The sequence below is a fragment of the Panulirus ornatus genome, chromosome 7 (genome assembly GCF_036320965.1).
Source record: "Panulirus ornatus isolate Po-2019 chromosome 7, ASM3632096v1, whole genome shotgun sequence".
Taxonomy (NCBI): Eukaryota; Metazoa; Arthropoda; class Malacostraca; order Decapoda; family Palinuridae; genus Panulirus; species Panulirus ornatus.
In genome coordinates, this window is record NC_092230.1 from 28,227,826 (window position 1) to 28,237,522 (window position 9,697).

General features: G+C 41.8%; 1 long non-coding RNA gene across 1 annotated transcript; it reads right to left on the minus strand.

Annotated features, from left to right (window-relative positions):
- Window positions 1–3,507: 3,507 nt before the first annotated feature.
- On the minus strand, window positions 3,508–9,325 carry LOC139749340 (uncharacterized). Its single transcript, XR_011712944.1, has 3 exons — window positions 9,187–9,325; window positions 3,837–3,951; window positions 3,508–3,633 (listed from the first exon to the last, which is right to left on the minus strand). It is a non-coding gene; the product is annotated as an uncharacterized lncRNA (long non-coding RNA).
- Window positions 9,326–9,697: the final 372 nt, after the last annotated feature.

Sequence of the window (9,697 nt, forward strand, 5' to 3'; positions counted from 1 at the left end):
TATATATATATATATATATATATATATATATATATATTCTTTTTTTTTTTTGCTTTGTCGCTGTCTCCCGCGTTTGCGAGGTAGCACAAGGAAACAGACGAAAGAAATGGCCCAACCCACCCCCATACACATGTATATACATACATCCACACACGCAAATATACATACCTACACAGCTTTCCATGGTTTACCCCAGACGCTTCACATGCCCTGATTCAATCCATTGACAGCACGTCAACCCCGGTATACCACATCGATTCAATTCACTCTATTCCTTGCCCTCCTTTCACCCTCCTGCATGTTCAGGCCCCGATCACACAAAATCTTTTTCACTTCATCTTTCCACCTCCAATTTGGTCTCCCACTTCTCCTCGTTCCCTCCACCTCCGACACATATATCCTCTTGGTCAATCTTTCCTCACTCATTCTCTCCATGTGCCCAAACCATTTCAAAACACCCTCTTCTGCTCTCTCAACCACGCTCTTTTATTTCCACACATCTCTCTTACCCTTACGTTACTTACTCGATCAAACCACCTCACACCACACATTGTCCTCAAACATCTCATTTCCAGCACATCCATCCTCCTGCGCACAACTCTATCCATAGCCCACGCCTCGCAACCATACAACATTGTTGGAACCACTATTCCTTCAAACATACCCATTTTTGCTTTCCGAGATAATGTTCTCGACTTCCACACATTCTTCAAGGCTCCCAGAATTTTCGCCCCCTCCCCCACCCTATGATCCACTTCCGCTTCCATGGTTCCATCCGCTGCCAGATCCACTCCCAGATATCTAAAACACTTTACTTCCTCCAGTTTTTCTCCATTCAAACTTACCTCCCAATTGACTTGACCCTCAACCCTACTGTACCTAATAACCTTGTTCTTATTCACATTTACTCTTAACTTTCTTCTTTCACACACTTTACCAAACTCAGTCACCAGCTTCTGCAGTTTCTCACATGAATCAGCCACCAGCGCTGTATCATCAGCGAACAACAACTGACTCACTTCCCAAGCTCTCTCATCCCCAACAGACTTCATACTTGCCCCTTTTTCCAAAACTCTTGCATCCACCTCCCTAACAATCCCATCCATAAGCAAATTAAACAACCATGGAGACATCACACACCCCTGCCGCAAACCTACATTCACTGAGAACCAATCACTTTCCACTCTTCCTACACGTACACATGCCTTACATCCTCGATAAAAACTTTTCACTGCTTCTAACAACTTGCCTCCCACACCATATATTCTTAATACCTTCCACAGAGCATCTCTATCAACTCTATCATATGCCTTCTCCAGATCCATAAATGCTTCATACAAATCCATTTGCTTTTCTAAGTATTTCTCACATACATTCTTCAAAGCAAACACCTGATCCACACATCCTCTACCACTTCTGAAACCACACTGCTCTTCCCCAATCTGATGCTCTGTACATGCCTTCACCCTCTCAATCAATACCTTCCCATATAATTTACCAGGAATACTCAACAAACTTATACCTCTGTAATTTGAGCACTCACTCTTATCCCCTTTGCCTTTGTACAATGGCACTATGCACGCATTCCGCCAATCCTCAGGCACCTCACCATGAGTCATACATACATTAAATAACCTTACCAACCAGTCAATAATACAGTCACCCCCTTTTTTAATAAATTCCACTGCAATACCATCCAAACCTACTGCCTTGCCGGCTTTCATCTTCCGCAAAGCTTTTACTACCTCTTCTCTGTTTACCAAATCATTTTCCCTAACCCTCTCACTTTGCACACCACCTCGACCAAAACATATATATATATATATATATATATATATATATATATATATTTATATATATATATATATATATATATATATATATATATATATATATTATTTCACATTTATTTATTATGCTCAATTGCTGTCTCCCACATCAGCAAGGTAGTGCTAGGAAACAAACAAAGAATGGCCCAGCCACTCGTACACACATATATACACATAAATGCCCAAACATGCACATATACATATCAACATATATACATACTCAGATATATACATCTACACACAAACACGTACTGTTTCCTATGGGGCGGTGTAGGGCCAGGAATTGATGAAGTTAATTATGAATATGTACGTGTTTGTGTGTAGATGTATATATCTGAGTATGTATATATGTTGATATATATATATATATATATATATATATATATATATATATATATATATATTTTTTTTTTTTTTTTTTTTTTTTTTGCTTTGTCGCTGTCTCCCGCGTTTGCGAGGTAGCGCAAGGAAACAGACGAAAGAAATGGCCCAACCCACCCCCATACACATGTATATACATACGTCCACACACGCAAATATACATACCTACACAGCTTTCCATGGTTTACCCCAGATGCTTCACATGCCCCGATTCAATCCACTGACAGCACGTCAACCCCGGTATACCACATCGCTCCAATTCACTCTATTCCTTGCCCTCCTTTCACCCTCCTGCATGTTCAGGCCCCGATCACACAAAATCTTTTTCACTCCATCTTTCCACCTCCAATTTGGTCTCCCTCTTCTCCTCGTTCCCTCCACCTCCGACACATATATCCTCTTGGTCAATCTTTCCTCACTCATTCTCTCCATGTGCCCAAACCATTTCAAAACACCCTCTTCTGCTCTCTCAGCCACGCTCTTTTTATTTCCACACATCTCTCTTACCCTTACGTTACTTACTCGATCAAACCACTTCACACCACACATTGTCCTCAAACATCTCATTTCCAGCACATCCATCCTCCTGCGCACAACTCTCTCCATAGCCCACGCCTCGCAACCATACAACATTGTTGGAACCACTATTCCTTCAAACATACCCATTTTTGCTTTCCGAGATAATGTTCTCGACTTCCACACATTCTTCAAGGCTCCCAGAATTTTCGCCCCCTCCCCCACCCTATGATCCACTTCCGCTTCCATGGTTCCATCCGCTGCCAGATCCACTCCCAGATATCTAAAACACTTCACTTCCTCCAGTTTTTCTCCATTCAAACTCACCTCCCAATTGACTTGACCCTCAACCCTACTGTACCTAATAACCTTGCTTTTATTCACATTTACTCTTAACTTTCTTCTTTCACACACTTTACCAAACTCAGTCACCAGCTTCTGCAGTTTCTCACATGAATCAGCCACCAGCGCTGTATCATCAGCGAACAACAACTGACTCACTTCCCAAGCTCTCTCATCCCCAACAGAGTTCATACTTGCCCCTCTTTCCAAAACTCTTGCATTCACCTCCCTAACAACCCCATCCATAAACAAATTAAACAACCATGGAGACATCACACACCCCTGCCGCAAACCTACATTCACTGAGAACCAATCACTTTATATATATATATATATATATATATATATATATATATATATATATATATATATATATATATATGTACATATAATCCTATAGCTTGAGGAGTCTTCATTGTTTGCTAGAGAACGCCAACAATGAGCAAATAACTGTACCTGAATTAAGGGCGCCATTTCCCATGATAGGAGAGATGGGGACACGTGGTGGAGACATCTGCCTCTATGTTCCTGATCCGAGCAGACCTTGTCGATGTCGTCCACTCGTCTGAGAAGAGCAGGAGTTGATCAGTTAAGTAGTGAGTGGTTCGTATACCAAGGGTCGCAACCCTAATGAAGATGGTAATAATGTTCTTGAGGGTCGCGGTAAGTTCTCGGGGGGCGGGGATATATTTTTAGCAAAAATTTGAAATATTTCTCATGATTACATAACGAAATTGGGGGAGTATGAGGAATTACGGAAATACTTACTGAAGTAAAATGGGTTGCGAATGAAGCCTCCATTTGCACTTAACGTTCGAGTCGATCACACCGAACAGTCGCAATGGTACACCAGGTCACCCACGTCCTAAAATTCAGCGGTGTACTGGAGAAGGTTATGGGGAACAAAGTGAGTTTTGGCCTGCATCTTACCCGTTAAAGCTGTGACGATGACGTATTGATATAGAACAATATCTGTTTACAATGAGGCTATCCTTGTTTAGGAAGATGTAGTCACTGGCAACAATATGTATGACAGTGAACGGAGGAATGCCCCCTGTACCCCGTTCATTGGCATGTAATCAACCATACATATTTACCACGAACGTTGCTTGATTTCCCGAGTGTATGTTATTATTGCCTGCTTACATGTGTTACACAGAATACCTAAAGAACGATTTATTGAATTCCAGCAGCCATTTGGCTGAAAATACGCTGTTGAGGAACTATGTAATGGTGGATCACAATGATAACAAGCTAATTAATCGAAAAAGAGCTTAAGATCTAGGCAGGTCTTGATACTTCCACCCTTTGGTAAGCACAAAGGTGAAGGCTGTCTACTTAGTGCAGGATGTTTTACAGGGCAAATTTGATGGTTTATACATTATACATTTAGTGGTTACTCGTTGAACATTATGTGATGTAAAGTTACATATTGTATTTTATGTATTTTGATGAACATTAGATGACGTAAAGGTACATACTGGTTGACTTGCATTAGTATTGTTGTCATACATTATGTATTCAGTGGTGAACATTAAGGGATGTAAGGTTACATCCTGTTTGAACAACAGTAATAACGTGTTGACTTAATAGTGAACATTAAGTAATAAATGTTTTCGCGTTGGTTGTGTTACAGTTAATATAATACAGTAGTTGACATTCACATTAGGAAAACTAAGCTATTTCTTTACTTAACAGTGCACTTGGTTATGAGTTGTTAATAATATTTTCAAAGTAGTGGGTATAGGACAATTCTTGTATCTGTACGAGCTGTGGTTGGTACAAGATTATGGAGTTCCTGTGGTCAGCTGGGTGGGTCACAACAACAGTCAGAGGCCCCTGCCTTATTTGTACTGTGGCAACTGCATCTCAAACATAGGCCTCGCTTACTCACTGCTAAAGGCTTTTTAGCAGGTGTTCTTATTGGTTGTTTACGTAGTAGATGTGAGAAAGACACGAAAACACGTTCAGCAACAACAACAATAGTGCCTTATTTGTGAAGGTATATGAGGTGAAATAGCCCAAGGACAATGAGGCACTGGATTATGGTAAGGACGTGTGAAATAAGTTGAGCAATAAGAGACAGGCTTAGCAGGAGTCCTGTGGTGTTGGTGAGGATTCCAGATAAAACAGGAACACATGGCAGAAGCGCGTGGCTGCCGAGTCTACGTGGGCTCCTGTGGGAAGCGTGCGGCGGCTGTCGGTTTGTGCTAGGGATGCAGGGGGAGCCGCGGTCGTGGCCGTAGGTCCCTTTCTGTTACAGCTGCTGCTCATGACGGGCGGTGATGTCCCACGCGAGTCTTGGCGGAGTTGGACGTCTAAGAGAAAAGGCACCACAGAAAAACCTGCCTGGAAGGTGAAATATCTGGAGATACGTTGGGACTACTGACGTAGGAGATGCCCTAAGGGCGGCTTGAGTCTGGTGTCGTATGGCCAAGATTTCACGTATCTGACTGCCTTTCTGCGATGATTCCTGGCTGGAAGGCAGGAAGGTTAGGTCATGAAGGTGATCTGGAAAGGGATTGTATTTCCAAAGGGAACTGGAGACGTCGCAGTGGCATGTGGCTATGTCTGACCTCTCTCCGTGCTGTTGGTTAAGTCCGTCAGAGCGGCCTCTTCTCATGGAAAGGGTCAGGTCATCTGTCTAACGGAATGATTACAGCGGCAGCACTTGACCTGCCACCGTCGAACATCGAGTACGTGTCATGGGGTAATACCACTGGTGCAGCCATGGACTGGGCAACCAAACTCATCTCTCTAGGAATCATTAGGTCAGGTGAGGTCACACACCAGAGCCTTGCCAGAAAGTCAAGGCGCCGTTAGTAAAGTGACATTTTGTGGAGCGACAGTGGGTCGCTACAGTTTCTTATGTGTATATCTCAGTTACTCTGGAGGTAGACATTCTTGTGTGAAGGTGGTAGGTCCTATCAGGCGTAATCCAAGTATCAGGCTAGGGTGGGGGGCAGCGGAGAGTTCAGGTCAACATGTTGACCTGTACCCGGCCATAGGGCGCCATAAACCTATTGGAGTGTGTCGTGTGTATGCGTGTGAACGTTGCGTCATCGAGATAGCATAGCACGCGTGTATTATATATCAACCCTTTGGGTCAACAGGCCGGGAAAAGATCGTATTTAGGGTCGCGATCAGAAATGGAGAAACACTAAATAAAGGATAGGATGAGAAAGAAAGAGGAATGGGATAAGATGTGAAGAAGCATTTCAGTGTGAATACAGTGGGCGAGTGGATCAAGATGACGAAGAAACACACGACACTGTGTGCTGGTGAATATTAGTTTCACGGTCAAGTACTTAGCAAATTCCCAACATCGTACATGAAGCGTGAAGCGAAGCATTTTCGCTTCGGTGGTCAAGTAATTTACAGGCAGAAGGTATAATAAGACGAAATAGAGAGAAGGGCAACAGGGATGGCGTCAGAATAGAATAAACTGACTTACAGTGAGACGTTTGAAGCAATAGATATGCTTAGCACTGAAGGAAAGAAGGTTACGAGGTGACTTGATCACAACCATCACACTTGTAAACTAGTGTGCTGTGTCGAGAATGAATTTATGTTGAAGATGCTAGTACAGAACTGTCTCAGGTCATACTAAGAAACAGCAAAAAAAAAAAAAAGATATACATAAGTATTTTCGTAGTATCAAAGTAGCGGTCAAATGGAATGAGCTACGAGTTCGTAGAGTCTTCCCCCTGTATGGTGCAACTGCGTGGTTATAACAGATGTTCAGGAAATTAATTTTTAGGTTACATCATGTATCAGAAACAGGTTAATATGCACATATTTTTTGTCTAATGGAGTTTGGTAACTGACTTTATGGCGATAGACAGATAGTATATCCATTAAAGAAAAATGGTTCAACAGCGACCAACAAAAAAAACTGCACCTGGAGAAAGGAGCTGAGCTGTTGGTGGAGGGTGACAGCCACTGTACGTTGAGAGACAGGGAAGGAGAGAGAGAGTTATGATATCGGTATGAAAATATCTTTCAAGGATTTCAGTGCCTGTATCAATCACTTCTCTCGAAAAGGAACACATTAGCCAGGGGTCACAGCAGCCAGCGGCTCAGGAAAGCTGTGAGAGAAAATGTAAATTTAGAAGATGTGTAGAGATCTTTCACAGCCCGTACTGAGGCAGAATTATACTCGAGTACGGACAGGAGAGATATCCTCATTTAAACTTGGAAACTATCTTGGGTGGTATGGTCCTCACTTTGCTATCGAAAATAGTTTCTTACTGCCTTAGATTATTATGAATATAATGAACACTCCGGTAGTCAAATTTAAAAAGGGCCTCGACAAGTATTACCTACAGTCCATACCAACCATACTTATTTCATAGATCGACGGGCCGCTGCCTTATATAGAGCAGCAACAAGACAGTTTGGTCCTAGACCGAGCTGTAGGGGTAGAAGACCTCCGAAACCCTCGTAAGCTTAGGTTCTAGACCGGACTGTGGGGGTAAAGACCTCCGAAACCTTCGAAAGCTAAGGTAAGGTACTAGCCGAACAAAATTTCTCTCCCATATATTATGACCCAACAAGTGTAAATTCCATCCCCCCCCCCCCATATATCAGAGGCCTTACGATTGTAAATTCACCTATCCTTACTTTGGAGACCCACGACTGTAAACTCCCTCCCTCTTCCTCATGCAATTTTAAAGGAGTATAAAGGGTTTGGGAGGCCCTAGGTCTTCTTATTTTCAAACCCCTCTCCCCCCCCCCCCCAAAAAAAAAGATCCTGTGTCCTGTAATACGTTTTGGAAAATTGAATCGTCTCATTTTCAGGGGCCCCCAAGATCCCGTGCCCTGTAATGATTAAAAGAAGATAATATCATTTTCAGGGTCCCCATAGCTTTTAGACCCTGAGTTAATTCAAGGAGTGTAGAATCGTCTCATTTTCAGGACCCCCAGTCATATCAGGCCGTATCTTCCACCCTTTGATACGTCACTTAACACATACACTTACTAACCCACACATTCTGATTGTAATTCAAATGAAAAAGGCCATCAAGTTATAATTTCTTGTTTATATTAGCTAAGACAGTACGGGCAACTGAGGCCCTAATCAAGGCCAATATATATATATATATATATATATATATATATATATATATATATATATATATATATATATATATATATATATACATGAGTGAGGAAAGATTGACAAAGAGGATATATGTGTCAGAGGTAGAGGGAAGAAGGAGAAGCGGGAGACCAAATTGGAGGTGGAAAGGTGGAGTGAAAAAGATTATGAGTGATCGAGGCTTGAACACACTGGAGGGTGAAAGGCATGCAAGGAATAGAGTGAATTGGAACGATGTGGTATACTGGGGTTGACGTGCTGTCAGTGGATTGAATCAGGGCATGTGAAGCGTCTGGGGTAAACCATGGAAAGCTGTGTAGGTATGTATATTTGCGTGTGTGGACGTATGTATATACATGTGTATGGGGGTGGGTTGGGCCATTTCTTTCGTCTGTTTCCTTGCGCTACCTCGCAAACGTGGGAGACAGCGACAAAGCAAAATATATATATATATATATATATATATATATATATATATATATATATATATATATATATATATATATATATATATATATTCCTATGAGTCCACGGGGAAAATGAAACACGATAAGTTACCAAGTGCCCTTTCGTATAATGATCACATCATCAGGGGAGACACAAGAGAGAGAATTAACAATTAGTTGATATACATCGAAGAGACGAAGCTAGAACGCCATTTGGTAAACATGCGATTGTCCAAGACGATCGCATGTTTACCAAATGGCGTCCTAGCTTCGTCTCTTCGATGTATATCAACTGACTTGTGTCTCCCCTGATGATGTGATTATTACACGAAAGTGCACTTGGGAACTAAACGTATTTCATTTTCCCCGTGGACTCATAGGAATAGCTTGCCAGGTGAGGATATTCCCTCAGTGGCCCAGTTCTCTGTTCTTAACGCTACCTCGCTAACGTGGGAAATGGCGAATAGTTTAAAAAAAAAAAAAAAAAAAAAATATATATATATATATATATATATATATATATATATATATATATATATATATATATATATATATATATATATATACTAACCTGAGTCAGATGCCTATTCCATTGACCATCCCCTATGGATTGGATGAACAGCTGGGTTGACTGTGGACCGACTGCCGCAACTGGGATTCGAACCAATCCGCTCTACCCTCGGCTTCCCGTGAATGCGTGAAATTACCCTGAAACTGGAAAAAAGAAAATAATCCGTCTGCTTGATATGTCACATCTACACAGTCATTAAACTTGTAAGCCTTATTAATGACTCACCTTTCCGTGACTCATAGTCATCAGGGATCTCCAGTAGGTGGTTATTTAGGGTGGTTAGGCTTGTGTACCACCAGGGCCATTAATGCCGTCAGCATTTATGATCCCCAGTCGTAAAAAAAAGAAATAATGAGTGAATTGAATAACTCCCTTCAGATTTTTGGGATTATTATAAGACCATACAGGCTCTCGCTGTATACATTGGCCCCTCGGCAACCCGGAGGTCTTCATCAGCTTAATACATCTCTGACACGTTAAACGTGTGACGTCACGGGCGACACATATGAGG